Source organism: Schistocerca cancellata, chromosome 1 (genome assembly GCF_023864275.1).
Source record: "Schistocerca cancellata isolate TAMUIC-IGC-003103 chromosome 1, iqSchCanc2.1, whole genome shotgun sequence".
In the NCBI taxonomy this organism is placed as follows: domain Eukaryota; kingdom Metazoa; phylum Arthropoda; class Insecta; order Orthoptera; family Acrididae; genus Schistocerca; species Schistocerca cancellata.
Genome location: NC_064626.1, coordinates 314,498,630 through 314,520,090, shown reverse-complemented (window position 1 = coordinate 314,520,090; position 21,461 = coordinate 314,498,630). Strand labels below are relative to the sequence as shown.

At 43.3% G+C, this 21,461-nt stretch overlaps 1 long non-coding RNA gene across 1 annotated transcript in view; it reads right to left on the bottom strand.

Annotated features, from left to right (window-relative positions):
* Positions 1–20,299, bottom strand: part of LOC126161235 (uncharacterized) — a 524,432-nt gene extending 504,133 nt beyond the window's left edge. The window contains exon 1 of the long non-coding RNA XR_007534885.1: positions 20,184–20,299. This is a non-coding gene — a long non-coding RNA (uncharacterized LOC126161235). The remainder of the gene's footprint in view (positions 1–20,183) is intronic.
* Between the last annotated feature and the right edge of the window lie 1,162 nt (positions 20,300–21,461).

The following is a 21,461-nucleotide window of genomic DNA, read 5'->3' as shown; positions in this document are numbered from 1 at the left end:
ATATTTCTACGTTTTTCACTTAATACCGACTCTTGAAACTTTTGCGAGGTAATTGGCGCTATACTTTCAAGTGTCTGCCACCTGGATTTTTCAGAATTTTCGTGGCGCTCTCCCGCGAATCAAATTCGTGTCGGCCTTCTTCGTATACGGCCAGTATCACCTATCAGTCAATACCGCCTTTCTGATGTGAGTCCCACAAGTGTGAGCAGTATTCCAAGATGTAAAGCACAAGTGATTTGCAGTCAGTCTCCTTTGTAAGTCGACTACATTTTCCCAGTATCCTGCCAACGGACCTAGTTCTGCTACCTGCCTCACCTGCGATTCAGGCAGTGTGACCATTCCACTTCATGTCCCTACAAATTATTACACTTAAGTATTTGTAAGGGTCTTGTCCGAAAAATTACTTTGGGTAGATAATTAGAGAACCAAAACGTAAAGGTAACGTGCTAAAATCCCTTGCATCAAACAGACCTGGACTTACCGAATCAGTTAACGTAGAAGAAAGTATCAGTGATTACAAGGCTCTGATAGCAACTATCACGACTACTATTACAATTAGTATTAAGAAAAGCAGGAAAGTGCTTTTGCTTAGTAAGAGTGACAGGATATGAACCGTAGAGTATCTGAGTAGTCAACATGAGATATTCAGTGCTGACGACGAAGACGAGTTGCACAAATGGGAAAACAATTCAAAAGAATCGTTCAATATACCTTAGAAAAATACGTTCTAAGCAAGGTCTTAAGTGATGGGAAAGACCCATCGTTGTCTCATAACCTTGTTAGAAAACTGCTATGTAAACTGAGACAGCTTCATCACAGGTTCAAGAGAAACCAAAATCTAGATGACAAACGAAAGCTGAACAAATCGTAAACAAGCGTAAGCAGAACAATGATAGAAGTGTTAAATCACATTGAAAACAAACTTTTGTCCAGATAATCAACTAAAAATCATAGGACGTTTTGGTCTTACATAACATCAGTAAGCTGTTAGAAATAATCTACTGAGACATTCAGAGACCATTCTGGCATCGAATCGCAAGTTAACAGGGAGAAGACCGAAATACTTAATTCGAACTTTCGAAACTTTTTCACCGTATGAGATCGTAATCCCACATTTCAATCATCGCACGAACATCAAAATGGCAGATACTGAGATAACTGGTCACGGAGTAGAAAAGTAACGAGACAATAGTTAGTAGCGCAAAAGGCATCCGGACCCAATGACATACCTGTGAGATTCTACAGAGATTATGCGAAAGAACTTGCTCTACTTCTTTTAGCAGTTTATCGTAGGTCGCTGGAGCGACAAAGGGTACCTGGACACAAATGGAAAAAAAAAAGCGTAGATCATTCCCGCTCTCAAGAAGGGTCATAGGACATACTTAGACGCCAATATCGTTGACTTCAGTCTGGTGTAGAATTATGGGACATGTTTTATGTTTAAGAATTATGACGTTTTTGGAGAACGAAAATCTTGTCTATAGAAGTCAACATGAATTCTCCAAACAGAGATCTAGCGAAATCTAGCTCTCTCTGTTCCTCCATGAGATCCATAGTGCTGTAGACAACGACGCTCAGATTGATGCTGTTTCCTTCACTTCGGGAAGGCATTTGACACCGTCCCGCAAAATCGTTTAGTGAAAAAAAAAAAAAAATACGACAGTACCGAGTATCGGAGCAGACTTGCGACTTTATTCAAAACCTTCTTGCAGATAGAAAACAAGTTACTCCTAACGAAACAAAATCGACTGATATAAAGATAATTTTCGGAGTACCGCAAGGAAGTGCGATAGGACCGTTACTGTTTACAAAGTATATAAATAATCTAACGGAAAGCGTTCGAAGCTCGTTAAGACTGTTCGCAGATGATACGGTTGTCTATAAGAAAGTATCAACAACAGAAGACGTATAGATTTGCATAATGACAGAGCATTGATGGTGGTGCAGGCTTTTGCAGTTGAACTTGATCGTAAGTAAATGTAGTATATTGCACATTCATAGGAAAAGAAATCCAGTAGTATACAACTGCACTCTTGATGACAAATTGCCGGAAATAGTATCTACCGTAAAATACCTAGAAGTAAATATCCAGAGATACTTTAAATGAAATGAATCCATAAAGCAAACATTAGGAAAACTAGATGCCACACTGGGGTTCACAGGAAGAATCTTAAGGAAATGTAAATAATCCACGAAAGAAGTGGTGAACAAGGTGATTGTTCGGCCGATTCTTGACTACTGTTCATCAATCTGGAGTCTTCACCAGGTAGGTCTGTTATTAGAGATAGGGAAGACCTAATGAAGATAGGCGCGCTTCACCAAGGGATCATTTTGACAGTGTTATACAAAGATGCTTTACAAATTCCGGCAGCAGACGTTACAAGAGAGGCGTTGTGCCTCACGGACAGTTTTACAAGTGAAATTTCGAGAGAGTAGCTGCCGTGAAGAGTTCAACAACGTATTACTTCCTTCCACATACATTTCGCGAAATAGCCACGACGAGAAAATTCGAGAAAATAGAGCTAATGCAGAAGCTTACCGACAATCGTACTTCCCATACCGAGTTCATGAGTGGAACATGGAAGGTGGGAGTGAGGGAGGGGGGGGGGGGGCAGGGGGAGAGGGGGGATTAGTTAGTGGTACCAGCAGAACAACTAACTGCCACACACCGTCAGGTGGCTTGAGCAGCACTGATGTAGATGTAGAGTCGAAAAAAATTATTGACGCTGTATTTTTGGGATACTACTTCTATAGGTTTCCTGAAGTGCATAGTAGTACAGTTACGAGCATTTAAAACAAATTACCCAATTTGGTATCTTTGAAATGTGAAGAAGAACTCACTGAATATCCGAGCAGCTTTTCTCAGACAGCACTTCGTAATAGACAACAGAATCATCTGCAAAATGTCTGAGGTTACTTCGAATATGGTCCGCCAGGTCGTTAGTACACGAAATGAACAAGGGCCTCAACACGCTTCCCTAGAGCAGGCTTGAAGTTATTTCTATTTTTGCAAATGACTTTCTCTTCGGTATAACATGATGGGTCTTCCCAACAAAGAAGTCCTCAATATAGCCACATAGTTCTTTGATACCGCATATAATACTACTTTTTAATTGTTTGTCTGATGCCGAGTCAAATGCTTTTCGGAAGTTCAAAAATCGCTCTGAGCACTTTGGGACTTAACCTCTGAGGTCATCAGTCCCCTAGAACTTAGAACTACTTAAACCTAACTAAGCTAAGGACATCACACACATCCATGCCCGAGCAGGATTCGAACCTGCGACCGTAGCGGTCTCGCGGTTCCAGACTGTAGCGCCTAGAACCGCTCGGCCAATGCGGCCGGCTGGGAAGAGTACAAGTTGCGTATCGCATAACAGATGAGTAGGCTTACAATGAAAAAGAATACCGTAATGAAACAAATTTGGCCTACCTCTTTACCGGATGTTATAATGAAAGGCATGGAACCAAGTGTTTCTTGAGCAGTAATGACGTAACGTACACACATCAAAAAAGTTTTGCCTCACACCGGCTCCCATAACACCTCAAGATGGACGTTGACTGTGGATATTGTATCACAGACACAGTCCCTTTGACTGTTCAGAGATGTCACTAAACCGCCCAAAGATGTAAATAACTATGCATGAGCGGCGCCTATTAGACGGAGGGGGTCCGACAGCCGATCATTTTCAGTCATTCCACCGGGAAGGAGGTACACGGCTCGTGTTGTCTGTAGTTCAACCATGCCTGGACGGTCAATACCGCGGTTCGATCGCGTCCGCATTGTTACTTTGTGCCAGGAAGGACTTTCAACTTTCAACAAGGGTAGTGTGCAGGCGTCTCGGATTGAACCAAAGCGATGTTGTTCGGACACGGAGGAGATACAGAGAGACAGGAACTGCCGATGACATGCATCTCTCAAGCCGCCCAAGGGCTAGCTACTATTGCATTGGATGACCGCCACTACGGATTATGGCTCGGAGAAACGCTGACAGCAACGCCACCATGTTGAATAATGCTTTTAGTGCAACCACGGGACGTCGCGTTACGACTCAAACAGTGCGCAATAGTCTGCATGATGCATTACTTTACTGCCGACGTCCATGTGTGAGGTCTATCTTTGCAACCACGACACCATGCAGCGCGGTACAGATGGGCCCAACAACATTCCGAATGGACCGCTCAGGACTGGCATCACGTTCTCTTCACCGCATTTGCCTTCAACCAGTCAATCGCCACATACATGTTTGGAGTCAACCCGGTCATGCTGAACGCCTTAGATACAGCGTCCAGCGAGTGCAGCAAGGTGGAGTTTCGCTACTGTTTTGGGGTGACATTATGTGGTGCCGACATACGCCACTGGTGGTCATGGAAGGCGCCGTAACGGCTGTACCGTACGCGAATATCATCCTCCCAATGATAGTGCAAACACATAGGCAGCATATTGACGAGGCATTCGTCTTCATGGACGACAAATCGCGCCCCCATCGTGCACATCTTGTGAATGACATTTTTCAGGATAACGATGTCTTTCCACTACAGTGGCCAGAATGTGTTCTCTAGACATGAACCCTATCGAATCTGCCTGGGATAGATTGAGAAGGGCTGTTTATGGACGACGTGACCCACCAACCACTCTGAGGGATCTATGCCGAATCGCCGTTGAGGAGTAGGACCATCTGGACCAACAGTGCCTTGATGAACTTGTTGATGAACTTGTTGATAGCCCTTCGTGGCACAAAGTAACAATGCGGACGCGACCGGACCGCGACATTGACTGTCTAGGTCTGGTTGAACTACAGACAACACGAGCCGTGTACCTACTTACTGGTGGAATCACTGGAACTAATCGGCTGTCGGACCCCCTCCGTCTAATAGGCGCTGCTCATGCATAGTTGTTTACATCTTTGGGCGGGTTTCGTGACATCTCTGTACAGTCAAAGGGACTGTGTCTCTGATACAATATCCACAGTCAACGTCCATCTTGAGGTGTTATGGGAGCCGGGGTGATGCAAAACTTTTTTTGATGTGTGTACGTTATGTCATTACTGTTCAAGAAACACTTGGTTCCATGTCTTTCATTATAACATCCGGTAAAGAGGTAGGCCAAAGTTGCCACGACGAATGTAGGCATGCATCAATGCAAGAGGGCTTGCTACTTGGTATTGGAGGTACTGGTTGTGTACAGCGATCTGAACCACCACCTCTGAAGGTGATACAACATGCAATGTGTAGTTTTCATGAGCAATAAAAATGGCGGAAATGTTTATGTTTATCTCTGTTCCAATTTTCTGTACAGGTTCCGGAACTCTCGGAACCGAGGTAATGAAAATTTTTTTATGTATGTACTACTTGAAGAATACTACCGGTCATCTCACGGCACTAATCACTGACACCTACATGATGTGTTGTGTGTGTGTAGTTCAAACAATCTTACAGCATTCCTGCAGACTATTCTTCCTAAAGTCTCACGTACAGCGTAAGGTTTCCCTTCTGGGGCCTTCATAGGGCGTCACTAAAATCGGTGGAATCACTTGGAAAAGTCTGTAGTAAACGTAAAATCCATCAATACGGGTGAGATCACTGGTCTGAAGAAACTTGAGGATCATTATTAGACCCGTTATTCTTTCAACACATATAATACAAAAAACTGGCTGGCAGATTAAAACTGTGTGCCGGACCGAGACACGAACTCGGGACCTTTGCCTAGCCCGTGAAAAGCAAAGGTCCCGAGTTCGAGTCTCGGTCCGGTACACAGTTTTAATCTGCCAGGAAGTTTCACCTCAACACACACTCTGCTGCAGAGTGAAAATCTCATTCTGGAGACATACACTCCTGGAAATTGAAATAAGAACACCGTGAATTCATTGTCCCAGGAAGGGGAAACTTTATTGACACATTCCTGGGGTCAGATACATCACATGATCACACTGACAAAACCACAGGCACATAGACACAGGCAACAGAGCATGCACAATGTCGGCACTAGTACAGTGTATATCCACCTTTCGCAGCAATGCAGGCTGCTATTCTCCCATGGAGACGATCGTAGAGATGCTGGATGTAGTTCTGTGGAACGGCTTGCCATGCCATTTCCACCTGGCGCCTCAGTTGGACCAGCGTTCGTGCTGGACGTGCAGACCGCGTGAGACGACGCTTCATCCAGTCCCAAACATGCTCAATGGGGGACAGATCCGGAGATCTTGCTGGCCAGGGTAGTTGACTTACACCTTCTAGAGCACGTTGGGTGGCACGGGATACATGCGGACGTGCATTGTCCTGTTGGAACAGCAAGTTCCCTTGGCGGTCTAGGAATGGTAGAACGATGGGTTCGATGACGGTTTGGATGTACCGTGCACTATTCAGTGTCCCCTCGACGATCACCAGTGGTGTACGGCCAGTGTAGGAGATCGCTCCCCACACCATGATGCCGGGTGTTGGCCCTGTATGCCTCGGTCGTATGCAGTCCTGATTGTGGCGCTCACCTGCACGGTGCCAAACACGCATACGACCATCATTGGCACCAAGGCAGAAGCGACTCTCATCGCTGAAGACGACACGTCTCCATTCGTCCCTCCATTCACGCCTGTCGCGACACCACTGGAGGCGGGCTGCACGATGTTGGGGCGTGAGCGGAAGACGGCCTAACGGTGTGCGGGACCGTATCCCAGCTTCATGGAGACGGTTGCGAATGGTCCTCGCCGATACCCCAGGAGCAACAGTGTCCCTAATTTGCTGGGAAGTGGCGGTGCGGTCCCCTACGGCACTGCGTAGGATCCTACGGTCTTGGCGTGCATCCGTGCGTCGCTGCGGTCCGGTCCCAGGTCGACGGGCACGTGCACCTTCCGCCGACCACTGGCGACAACATCGATGTACTGTGGAGACCTCACGCCCCACGTGTTGAGCAATTCGGCGGTACGTCCACCCGGCCTCCCGCATGCCCACTATACGCCCTCGCTCAAAGTCCGTCAACTGCACATACGGTTCACGTCCACGCTGTCGCGGCATGCTACCAGTGTTAAAGACTGCGATGGAGCTCCGTATGCCACGGCAAACTGGCTGACACTGACGGCGGCGGTGCACAAATGCTGCGCAGCTAGCGCCATTCGACGGCCAACACCGCGGTTCCTGGTGTGTCCGCTGTGCCGTGCGTGTGATCATTGCTTGTACAGCCCTCTCGCAGTGTCCGGAGCAAGTATGGTGGGTCTGACACACCGGTGTCAATGTGTTCTTTTTTCCATTTCCAGGAGTGTATAATACAGAAATACAAGAAATATTATCTGTCGGAAAGGTCAAGGGTGTATTGCAGTATATGAAGTCACTGGAGGACTGCATCAGAATGATAACTATGGGCCCAGCACTCAGTGCATGATTGAATACAAATAACCTTAACGATATCGATAAACAAATCAGTTGCATCAACGTTCACATATTGCTGAACAGCACTCTACCGAAATAATGACGAACGACTTTCAGAACGCCAGAGAAATCACGGAAAAGAATGACAAATGGAAATCGTAATTCTTCACGCCATGTTCGGTTTGAAATGAGATGTGACACGTGCAACATTGGTTAGGACGTTAGTGATCGTAAGGATGTACGATATGCATTTACGTTAAAATGCCTACTCGCACAAACGGATGAAGTAAGTACAATACAAAGCGCTACGCCTATGCACTGAAGCCACGAAATCGACGCACTCTGTTCGCGGTGATAGCGCCGCAACAGCGAGGGCCATCCGTGGAGTGAAGTCCGATAGCTCGCTAAATGGAAACGACAGCGAAAATCCGGCAAGCTTTGCACAGATGTTGGGCAGAGTATCTAGTAAGCCTGTCGATGATGTCACGTTACTCTTTTCACTTCTGAGCACACAGGGCGCATGTAAAGAGGCTTCGAACAGTAGTGTGTACCGCCAAGTATGGTTGCCCGCTGCGGGATTTCGCCTGATTTCATTCAACCGCAGATAACGTTCCTGTCATGCAATTCCTTCTCAGTGACTTTTTTTGGCTTGGATTGCGGAACGTGCTCATGCAGCCATCTCAGTAATGGAATGTCAGTTATATCTATACGAATGTAAAACGCAACATCTAGTCCTAGAGCGCAGAAAATATCCCGCCCATACGCGAATCCATGACAGTCCTCGGCCGCATACTGCAGGGGCAATGAGAACGCACCTCCAGCGTTTTTCATGGGATGCGTTTGATCATCCTCCATACTGCCCGGACCGAGTTCCCTCCGATATTCATCTCTGCTCATATGGACCACTGGATATGAAGACAACAATTTGGCGCAGACAACGAACTGCAGACCAGTGTAGAGAAGTGGCTGATGCACAGCGGCTGCCTTCTACGACGAGGACACTACAAAGGTGGTGTAACTCTACTGCAATGTCTAGGTCGGAGCAGCTGTTGTTTAGAGTAGTAGGTAGAAAGTGTAGTGAACAGTTGCAAATAAAACATTTCTGATTTTCACTGTGGTTTCCATTTCGCGACCGATCGGATCTTACTTCCTGAACGGCCCTTCTATGTTTACCCCGCAGATACCTACCAGATAAATTTGTAATCAGACATCGGCAGTTCATCAACGCTTGTCTCGTTAAAGCAGTTCCGAAACTATACATAGAAAGCTTAAAGACTTGCTTCCCTGTTGAGAAGAACCTTCCTCCGACGCCGGAAAAACGCATTGAAGATAAAGTCCTCTGAGAAGACCCAATCACTGCTATTGATCGTTAGTGAACTTTAAATGCCTGATAACACATCCACAAAGCTGGATGCTGCTGACTAAGGATCCACTGTATGTGAACTAGAAGACAGGTGCTCAACAACAAGAGGATTATACATGAAGGTCTCAGAGCTCGATCAAGCGACAGGAATTGCTTACGTGGGTGTAACATACATGCAGTATTGAGTATACAAGGATTCACCAGCGTCAGAAGATATTACGATAGTGTTAGACTCTCAATCAACCTGTCACTTTAAGCGCAGTTATTATGTTTTAGCCCCAATGTGTACGGTATTTTCAGAAATGCAAGAGGTCATATAGTTGACGGAAACAAGATGGTAATCATTGGTGAAAGCACAAAACAGCATGATCAACTGGCAAAAAGAATGACGTGTGAAGGAAAAGATCATGATATAATTCCACCTGAGTTATGCCACACACAATAATTCAAAGAACAGTGATTACAATAACACCACGTAGGTCATGAAAAAGGACAACACAAGAAACACGTAAAACCAGAGAGCTTCCACTAAATTTTCTTCTTCATTTCAAGACATGTTTTTTCCATCAACGCTATGATGAACTTTTGTTTCGAATAAGCACGGTGGATATACCAAACTCTTCATGTAGCGAAGCAGAAGGTGGTGTTGAAAAAAGTCAACATAAACTCCTAAAGCTAGTGAGCATTAAATGTGAACTACCAACTTCGTGTGAGACTACTGATTTGCCGATACGAAAAAGACTACTGAACAAGATGTAATCATTTAAGTAACGAAGTTACGTTTGAAGAAAAACATTCTATGTTATGTATATAATAAAGTAATAAATCTACATTGTTGTTGTGATCTTCAGTCCAGAGTCTGGTTTGATGCAGCTCTCCATGGTACTGTATCCCGTGCAAGCTGCTTCATCTCCCAGTACCTACTACAACCTACATCCTTCTGAATCTGGTTAGCGTATTCATCTTTTGATCTCCCTCTACAATTTTTATCCTCCTCGCTGCCCTCCAATACTATATTTGTGATCTCTTGACGCCTCACAACATGTGCTAATAACCGATCCCTTCTTCTAGTCACGTTGTGGAACAAATTTCTCTTCTCCCAAAATGCTATTCAATACCTCCTCATTAGTTATGTGATCTACCCATCTAATCTTCAGCATTCTTCTGTAGCACCACATTTCGAAAGGTTCTATTCTACGTGTTTCTTGTGTTGTCCTTTTTCATGACCTACGTGGTGTTATTGTAATCACTGTTCTTTGAATTATTGTGTGTGGCATAACTCAGGTGGAATTATATCATGATCTTTTCCTTCACACGTCATTCTTTTTGCCAGTTGATCATGCTGTTTTGTGCTTTCACCAATGATTACCATCTTGTTTCCGTCAACTATATGACCTCTTGCATTTCTGAAAATACCGTACACATTGGGGCTAAAACATAATAACTGCGCTTAAAGTGACAGGTTGATTGAGAGTCTAACACTATCGTAATATCTTATCGTCTATTTTTCACTTCCATACTTCACTACATACAAATACTTTCAGAAACGACTTCCTGACACTTAAAACTATACTCGATGTTAACAAATTTCTCTTCTTCAGAAAGCTTTCCTTGCCATTGCCAGTCTACATTTTATATCCTCTATACTTCGACCATCATCAGTTATTTTGCTCCCCAAATAGCAAAACTACTTTACTACTTTAAGTGTCTCATCTCCCAATCTAATACCCTCAACATCACCCGACTTAATTCGACTACATTCCATTATCCTCGTTTTGCTTTTGTTGATGTTCATCTTATATCCTCCCTTCAAGACACTGTCCATTCCGTTCAACTGCTCTTCCAAGTCCTTTGCTGTTTCTGACAGAATTACAATGTCATCGGCGAACCTCAGTTTTTATTTATTCTCCATGGATTTTAATTGCTACTCCGAATTTTTCTTTTGTTTCCTTTACTGCTTGCTCAATATACAGAGTGAATAACATCGGGGATAGGCTACAACCCTGTCTCACTCCCTTCCCAACCACTGCTTCACTTTCATGTCCCTCGACTCTTATAACTGCCATCTGGTTTCTGTACAAATTGTGAAAAGCCTTTCGCTTCCTGTATTTTACCCCTGCCACCTTCAGAATTTGAAAGAGAGTACTCCAGTCATCATTGTCAAAAGCTTTCTCTAAGTCTACAAATGCTAGAAAGGTAGGTTTGCCTTTCCTTAATCTATTTCTTAAGATAAGTCGTAGGGTCAGTATTGCCTCACGTGTTCCAACATTTCTACTGAATCCAAACTGATGTTCCCCGAGGTCGGCTTCTACCAGTTTTTCCATTCGTCTGTAAAGAATTCGCGTTAGTATTTTGCAGCCGTGACTTATTAAACTGATTGTTCGGTAATTTTCACATCTGTCAACTTCTGCTTTCTTTGGGATTGGAATTGTTATATTCTTCTTGAAGTCTGAGGGTATTTCGCCTCTCTCTAAGCAGATGACTGAAATCTACAAAACTGTTATAATGTAATATAGTCCTACAGCTGACCATCACCAGGCGTTCTTGCGATGTTTAGAAGAGAACACATCGGATAGAAAATTAGTCTCCAAAAGGAGACACCGTGTGATACTAGTTCTGGCCTTTATAATGGGCTCAGTTCGGTGGGGAAGAGAGAACAAAAGTTCCTGTGGGTATTCTTTTTAATTTTTATGTTAGAAGTGACTCCACCATGTTATAATTCTAAGGCCGATTGTCATATTGTGCATCTTCATATTTTCTTTCAGTATGGTAATGAATATATAATACTGAACACCTACAACTATATTTTACAGCTATGTTAACATAAAAATGTAGAAATTAAAAGTAAGGAGAGTGAAGTAGAAGTGAAAAAACCATCCACGTCATAACCCTTCGTCGCTGTTTTGTTGAAATGGTGGTGAACAATCCTAAATTCCTGAGTGCTGCTGATCCTGCAGTTCTCTACACTTTTCTTTGTGCCTACACTAAAATATTAACAATTGACCACGTGGCTTGGCAGCACTCGAGGCTTCGCATAACCATTTTGGTTCCTACATCAAAAAAATTGCTATTGTCCCATTAATTTAACAGATACATTCAAAAAAGACATGTAGTTCTGGAACTGAATTACAGTATCCTGAAAACTCATTTTAGAAACACTTTAAAAACAACAGCAACTCTGAAGAACTACATTTGTTTAATTACGGAAATTCAGTGAAATAGCACTGTGTCCTCGGATTGAACACATTATATCAGTTATCTGCACATTCGTCATCAGTATCCTACTCGAACTCGCTATCAGACCCCTATCATCTCTGACCGAACTTAGCGTCCGATTACCTTTCGTCCTCATTGTTGCCCTGCACTCCTTTTCAAGGTAGTTCTGCTACTGCAGCTGCTGATGTTGTACGTACGCACACGTTGAGCACCTCTTTTATCTTATACTACACGACTGTCAGATCCATTTCCCTGCACTGTGTTCCCTATTCTGAAACAGACACTGTAGTGCTGATATGCTACTGGGAGCGGAGTTAAGTAACCCATCCTCGTCCAACCCTGTCCAACATAAAGTCATCTAATCCGTTACCTCTTTGTGTTTCATGTGAATTACACTGAATCACCACATTTTCAGGCGTCCTTACGTCAAAGAAACTGTCGAGAGATACTCCTCGTCTCCATATTCCGTGTAGGTGGACCGGGTAAGGATTATGTCCAGTAATGAAGAGCATCATTGCTTTATTTGCATCATCCAAATTCGATTATAGTTTGTCTTTGACACCTTGGAATAGGGGGTACGTTGCACGCACTCCTAACGGCGGTCGTATGGTTCTAGTCATCTGTTCCCCAGGCGCGAAGCTGAATTTAGTTATTGATATTTAGCCTTGTAATCACTTGCACTTGGTCAAGTCTGCCTCGACTTAACCAGCAGCACGCTGCTCTATATCGACTCGAATCTCGATGAGGATGATCCCCAATATTAACAGCAAAGCTTCGATATATGTGTACCGAAGGACCCAGTAAGCCTGAGGAGTACGCTCCTCTGTGTGCTTCTGTAGATGGATCTGTATTTCTGTGACCATGGCTTGGGACCTTTTGTAGCAAAATTTATTTCCATGAACGTTAACTCAATATTGATTCACTATTAAATACTCCAATTTACGAGCGAGCGTTACTGAAGGACTACTATGGTCATGCATCGATTATTTCCCAGTATTATCATCCATCAGCTGAATAGCAATACAATTTCGATTTCCAAATAAATATAAAACATGATTTCAGGTATATACACAGGAGAGACGTATAAACGTGATATTTCAGCATTTGACCCGAGTACGGTCTCTATATATGCATTTAAAACTTAGCTAATTGCACGGCGCCGTCACACGTGATATACAATGCGGTAATTCCCACCCACAAGTAAAGATATATCCTTCTGTATCCATTTTTCACGTCCACGTAATTGAAATATTCCCAACAAGTCTAGTGTAAAATTTAGAGTTGATTCGACTTTATTAGTTAGAGAAATCAGGGCTCGCACAGAAAAATTACGTGCTCGTTTTTCCCGCGTGCCTTTCGAGAGTGGGACGGTAGAGAGAAAGCTTGAAGGCGGTTAATTGAACCCTCTGCCAGGCACTTTATTGTGAAAACTGGTTAAAATGGCTCTGAGCACTATGGGACTTGACTTCTGAGGTCATCAGTCCCATAGAACTAACCTAAGGACATCTCACACATCCATGCCCGGGGCAGGATTCGAACCTGCGACCGTAGCGGTTGCGCGGTTCCAGACTGCAGCGCCTACAACCGCTCGGCCAATGCGGCCGGCTTTATTGTGAATAGCAGAGTAATCGAGTAGATGTAGATGTAAAGTAGAAAAAAGCAGAAAAAGCGTTGTAATGCTCTATAATAACGCATAAAGCCGTGTGTGGTTACGGCATTGCATGCAGCAAAGAAGTACTGCTCTGATACGAAACACTGACGAAATCATGCGGGCGTGCACTCACGCACACACAACAGATTCGAGGGCACGTACATGTACTCCCTTAACGAGCAAAAATGTATTTCATTTCCATATGAAGGTTACTCACGCAACTGCTCAATTAAGACATACTTGCACTCTTATCTCTATTTATAATGAAATAATAAGTTTCATTCAAGTGCATACGCGACATCTACTTTACCTTCTACCTACTAACTTCACTATAAGAGTCTTTGTGTGGCATGTTGAAACAACACAGATGCAGAAACTAAAAAAGTAATTGCTATCCTGTAATATAATGACCAGTGTAATTTCAAATGTAAGGATAGATGACGTGGATAGCTGACTGAAATACTCCTCTCACGACAATGTACGTACAAAAACTGCCCACTGTGCAATCCAGATACTACGTAACTTCGAGAAGAAACTATACCAACATAACTTAGTAGCCGTGGTGAAACGCTCGGAGACTATTGTGGCTTCGTACATTACTACAAACAGTTTATTTCTCAGTCTTTTGAAATGTCTTGAAAACATCTCTTCTAATTTGGGTGAAAGATCAGACAATGCAATCGTTTACGTATGGCTGTTCCTTCGCATTTCCACTTCGCAGTTCCATCGCCGAATGTCGACATATGGAGCATTAGAAGAGTTGAAATGTCAGTCATCGATCTGTTACTCAAGTGCCGTCCAATGACTGGTCCACGTACGACGTCACTGTGCCCTGATGACCGACCCTTTGTGTTGACACTTCATCTCTACTGACAACACAATATTCCCTGCCTCAAGTTATACCGACGGGTCCGCCTTTCGTGACATGTAGTGATCAATTCAACCTTACATAGAGGTGTCCGGACACAGGTAGTGTGGTTACTGCATATTGCACGCGCTAGTTTTTGAGAAGAACTCATCATCAATCCATTCTTGTGTACAAGAATGTATTCGAATTGTACTTCAGTTTATTTCATATCATACACATTCAATGTACCTGAGTTATAAGAACAAAAAATAGAAACATCAGATTAAATAATGTGCTGCGAAAATGAGAAACAGAAAAATTACACACATCAAAAAAAGTTTTGTATCACCTCGGTTCCGAGAGTTCCAGAACCTGTACAGGAAATTCGAATAGAGATCGAAATAAACATCATTTCCACCCATTTTATTGCTCATGAAAACCACACTTACATGTTGTACCACCATACAGCGAGACCTTCAGAGGTGATGGTCCAGATCGCCGTACACACCAGTACCTGTATTCGTCGTGGTAAACTATCCACAAGTTCATCAAAGCACCGTTCGTCCAGATTGTCCCACACCTCAACGGCGATTCACCGTAGATCGCTCAGAGTGGTTGGTGGGTCACTTCGTCCATAAACAGACCTTTTCAATCCATCCCAGGCATGTTCGATAGGGTCCATGTCTGGCCACTCTAGTCGAGCGATGTCGCTATTTTGAAGTCATTCACAAGATGTGCACGATGGGGGCGCGAATTGTTGTCCATGAAGAAGAATGCCTTGTCAATATGATGCCGATATGGAATTTTTGGCGGGCCGCATCAAACCAGTCAGAAGACTGATGACCCAGAAAAACAATGATTGCGCTATCGGTCGGAGGATGGCATTCACGTTACGGCGCCTTCCATGACCACCAGCGGCGTACGTCGACCCCACATAATGCCACCCCAAAACAGCAGGGACCCTCCACCTTGCTGCACTCGCTGGACAGTGTGTCTAAGGCGTTCAGCCTGACCGGATTGCCTCCAAACAGGTGTCCGACGATTGTCTGGTTGAAGGCATATGCGACACACGTCGGTGAAGAGAACGTGATGCCAGCCCTGAGCGGTCCATTCGGCATGTTGTTGGGCCCGTCTGTACCGCGCTGCATGGTGTCGCCTTTGCAAATATGGACCTCGCCGTGGACGTCGGGAGTGAAGTTGCGCATCACGCGGCCCATTGCGCACAGATTGAGTCTTAACACGACGTCCTGTGGCTGCACGAAAAGCATTATTCAACATGGTGGCGTTGGTGTCAGGGTTCCTTCGAGCAATAATCCGTAGGTAGCGCTCATCAACTGCAGCAGTAGCCCTTGGGCGGCCTGAGACAGGCATGCCATCGACAGTTCTTCTCTCTTTGTATCTCCTCCACGACCGAACAACATCACTTTGGTTCACTCCGAGACGCTTGGACACTTCCTTTGTTGAGAGCCCTTCCTGGTCCAAAGTAGCAATGAGGACCCGATCGAACCGCGGTATTGACCTTCTAGGCATGGTTCAAGTACAGACAACACGAGCCGTGAACATCCTCCCTCTTGGAATGACTGAAACTGATCGGCTGTCGGACGCTCTCCGTCTAGTAGGCGCTGCTCATGCATGGTTGCTTACATCTTTGGCTGGGTTTGGCCACATATCTGAACAGTCAAAAGGACTGTGTCTGTGATACAATATCTACAGTGAACGTCTATCTTCTGGAGTTCTGGGAACCAGGGTGATGCAAAATATGTGTATATGTTGCGGAACAATATCAATGAACTCATGAAACGCGAGCCACTTCTCCTGAAATAAGCCGTCCTTGTTGACATCAAAACAGAAAACACTCACAGATAATTGCACATCAGCATTAGTAACATTCGTTTTTTCTGAAAGATGGTAGAAGAAACTTCGTCGTGTATTATGGTATTTCATCGTTCAATGCGAGGTCTAAAATATTTTATAAAGTGTAAGACAGCGACATGCAGTGATTTAAAAACATACAAATAAAGGAAAAAGGAAAGGTTAGCAGGGAAAATGTTTGCTGATTATACATCTTTCGACAAAGATTGTGAAAAAATTGTGATATAAAGTTGGGAAGAGAGATTTCCTAGCATTTAATCGAACTAATTCGACTGTTATTGCTGTAAATGTGAAAGAACAACTTCATGAAAACAACAGACGTATAGAAGAAGATACAAAGCTTCAGCGAGAATGGGAAGTATATAAAAAATAACAGGGAATTGTATAAAATGAAAAGTGAAAAATACGTGCAAATGATTTAACTTAAAATCGTGATATACTAAAACCAAAACAGCCTCTTATCGGGAAAATACACAAAATTTCCAGTAAAAAGTCTGAACAAAAAATAAATTTTAATAAGAAATTTATCTCTACAGTAATAGCCGAAAATGAATCCGGAGATGTGATTCTTAAGGAGGGTGGCCCTCTTAAAAGCGAGTAAGGTAAGGGAACTGACAGTTTGTTTTTCAAAGAAATCATCCCGACATTCAAGTTAATTCGGACTAAGTAAGCCGTTGCAAACATGAGTACATGTGGTCGGGCCGGGATCTGATTCGTTCTTCTGCAGATTGCGATCCCAGAACCTTAACCGCTCTGCCACCACGGTCTGTGACTGACTAGAGAACGTCAGGTAGTCAACGGAACACAGAAACAGAGCAGGTGTTAGTTTAAAAAGCTGAATTCTAAAGTGACAGATATAGAAAGATATCTGCAGAATATGCAGCTAAAATAAGAAATTTTGCAATGCATTGGTTTTAAAATTACAGAAAATCATGGGGGGGTACACAAGGAGAAACAGGAAAAGCAGTAAACAATGAAAGATAGAACTGCAATCAGAGATCGCTTAGACAAAGTAGAGAAAGGATCCGTACGTATCATGCAGAGTGACCAACCAGCAAATGGAGATGCCGATGTGGCGAGCATGAAATTGAAGTCGCAGCGACCTACAGCAGAATAATACATTATGGAAAAAGAAGAAAGAAGCTTCCATTACGGAAAAGTAACCAAGTGGACCAAAAAAAAAGAGAGACGAAACAAGGCATGTAACATAGGTACGACTCAAGACGACGTAACAGGCACAACCTCACACAAGCTGTGGAAGAAACAAGAAGGTCAATGAGATTTAAATAACGAATAGTTGCAATTTAGTGACAGCAATCACGGATACACACTCTACCAATTATGTGAATAATTTACACAGCTGCAGTCACTTTTTACTAATATTTTATTAGCACGATGCATTTCGGCAGCATGCTGCCATCATCAGGTGCATTATACAGTTACTCATACATCAGCTGATATGTTATGTACATTAGCTGTGTGTGTGCCAGTGGGGTTAAGAGTCTGTTGGCGATTTCGTTTTCTGGCAGACAGAGAACAGTGACAGGTAAATCACAACTTAGCATTTTCGCAAACAAACTCTACTAGTTGTTCACGTATCCAGCAATCAGATAAACTGAAATTAACACTACGGAGAATTGTAGGAGAAGATACGAAGCTATACGGTGAATGGCTTACAAAAAAACCCAGTGTCGAATTTTCATAGGTTTAAATAACTGGGAACTGTACATTGACAGACAAGTAAATTACTGACATCTGCTATTTATGTGTGAAATACGTCGGCTATTATAGAAGAATAGTCATTCATCGTCTGTTCAGTTGTGGAAGTGACGCGATCTTGATGACCACAGGACGGAAGACGCAAACGGCCTACAAAAATTCCATTCATACTAGTTAAGGTTTCGCCTACGTTGAATCAGAATCATATTTCTCTGAGAGGAATCATCTACGTTGTCACTTCAGTGAACTTCATATCAGTTTGTCAGAATTTTAAGAAACAAGCCAAACAAAAATAGGTAAGTTGCAGTGCCCGACATAACTGTAATTTTTATTGTCTCTAAAGTTAATTTCAGATGTAAGTAATTGAAAAAGGTTAGACATTCAAGCAAATTCATTTAATTTCAACTCGGTATCCGACGCATGTGACTAAAGAAAACCACAATAGAATTTAGCGTGAACAGGCACTGGAAGTGACAACCTGATGTTCTTTAGAATCGTTTACTTATACTGGTTCAGAGCCTGAAACCCAACGAGATCAGCGTATATTCTTGTTAGATTCACTTAAAACTGCGAATGTTGTGACAGCTGAAAAAACTACGTCCACTGTAGGAATTAGCCATGGCGATCTTCTAGTTGTAGAATAAAATGATTTTAGCGACACGCTGTCAGAAGACATGTCAAATTTCTCTGCCTCGTGATGACTGGGTGTTGTGTGATGTCCTTAGGTTAGTTAGGTTTAAGTAGTTGTAGGGGACTGATGACCATAGATGTTAAGTCCCATAGTGCTCAGAACCATTTGAACCATTCCGACGTGTCAAAGATGAAAAAAATGACAATTAGTCAGACAAAAGCTTGTAATAAATAAATAATATTGTCTGCTCTTACCATCTGTTCGTAATTTAAACTTCTCTTGCCTTGAGTATCGAACGCAAAACGAACTTGTTCGATAAAGAGAATTTCGTTTGAATGATTGTTTAGGTATCGTTTTTGCATTCTTTCACCATTCACTTTATTATCTCAACAACAGTATTATGCAATTAGAATATTCTTTGCTCAAATTGCCGGCCGAAGTGGCCGAGGGTCTCTAGGCGTTACGGTATGGAAAGGCGTGATCGCTAAGGTCGCAGGTTCGAATCCTGCCTCGGGCATGGATGTGTGTAATGTCCTTAGATTAGTTAGGTTTAAGTAGTTCTAATTTCTACGGGACTGATGACCACAGATGTTAAGTCCCATAGTGCTCAGAGCGATTTGAATAATTTTTTTTAATTTTGCTCAAATTATGTGGAAGCAATGGTATGTTTCCAGTACATAAACAAAAGAAAACATGGTTTGTGTCAGCAGCCGAAGTGACCCAAAATATCGGTTTTTAAAGAAATGGTAATATGCATTCATGTTTCGATTGACAATCCGCTATCATACCGAAAATTGTAATACTTTACGCGCGCCTCTGTTGCATTAATGAAGTGCTACAGTCTGTTCGTTCGTGAACTGAAATACATGTGAAATTCCTGTTAGCGCAAATCTTTCATTTTTTTTCGTTCCAAATTGTAACAAAAAATACAGGTAGTCTTTCGCAGGTGATGGAACTACTCGTATTACTGTGTAAAAATTTGTGTTGTTGCGGAGAAAAACCTTTCATACGTTACTGTTTAAATACATTCTGTACTATCGTAGCGAGAATCTGATTACTTATCCTGAGTTCATCCAGCACCTGTTTTATTAAAATGCATTGTAAATCTTATTATTTTCGTATAACGATATGGTAACTACTTCCTCGACTCACAGTTCCGTCTTATTTACATTGTGTTTTAGGGAGAATTAAAACTTACTATTGAATATTCTTGAATTTAATTATAATAAATAGGAACGCTCGGATGATAAATTCGGTGACACACACAACACCCACACCGCTTAACCATCAGCTCAAGATAAATTTAAATAGAAGACGTAACAGTGCAGCTCCGTAACACTGAAGCTACGTAACACATAAAGGAATGCGAATCAATCACAACATAAGTAACATATCAGATCTTTTTGTTTATTTGTAACCGAGATATAAATACTAATTTACTTTTTAGATTGACGTGTATCGACGAGTGCTTACGCGCCAGCGACATGCCATTATTGCATTTACTGGTAATAAATGTTGCCGAACGTACCTTGTGACCACCATTAACTTCGCCGTAAGTGCAATATGTGTCGAGCAGCCAATCAACGAACACACTGCACATGTTATGAAGATGTAAGTAAGTTAACTAGCCGCACACGCTTGTCACTTAAGCGTCACAGTGCCGATAATATTAGGAAGCACTCTTCCACATTTATTCTCCCAGTATGTGTGTGTCTCATAGAGAGAACGTCGTCTCGAAGTTTAACACATGCGTACCTCAGCAACTGGAACGCGGCCGCTACTACTGTGCGATGCGCGTAAACTCGGCGAAACGCTTTCGACGCTAACGGAACGGATGGCAACAGGCAAGTTAGTACCCTGCGCGGTGCTTCGGCAGCCGCGGTCGCACTGCCGACTGGCGTCCGGCAGCCGAGGCGCAAACCGCGCCGGAACACCTGCCGCACTGCGCATGCGCACCTCAGGGTCACAATTAGTTGACAGGCGACGCTACGACGCCGCGAGTCGTGCCGCATCGGTCATGTTTCGCGTATTTTTTTTTCTCTCTGTAGCCTAAACGTCGGCAGATAAGACGAAGAAATGTGCGCTGTAGTCGTCTTCAAACTGTGGAGCGTATGCGGGTGGTGGTGGTGATGGTGGTGGTGGGAGCTGAGGGGGGGGGGGGGTGTTGTTAGAGAGGCACGCCGGCTTTCATCGAATTGCCTGTCGATATATCCGTCTTCTTTTTTCAACCGAGAATGCAATAGTGTCTGTTGCCTGAGGATTTTCTGAATTTTGTTATTAAACCACAATGTACACTACTGGCCATTAAAATTGCTACACGAAGAAGAAATGCAGGTGATAAACGACTATTCATTGGACAAATATATCATACTAGAACGGACATGTGACTACATTTTCACGCAATTTGGGTGTATAGATCCTGAGAAATCAGTACCCAGAACAATCACCTCTGGCCTTGAGACTCCTGGGCATTGAGTCAAACAGAGCTTGGATGGCGTATACAGGTACAGCTGCCCATGCAGCTTCAACATGATACCACAGTTCATTCTGTATCCAGAAAGGCCCGTACAGGACCTGCAACATGAGGTCGCACATTATCAAGCTGAAATGTAGGGTTTCGCAGGGATCAAATGAAGTGTAGAGCCACGGGTCGTAACACATCTGAAATGTAACGTCTACTGTTCAAAGTGCCGTCAATGCGAGCAAGAGGTGACCGAGACGTGTAACCAATGGCACCCCATACCATCACTCTGGGCGACGAATACACGCTTCCAATGTGTGTTCACCGCGATGTCGCCAAACACGG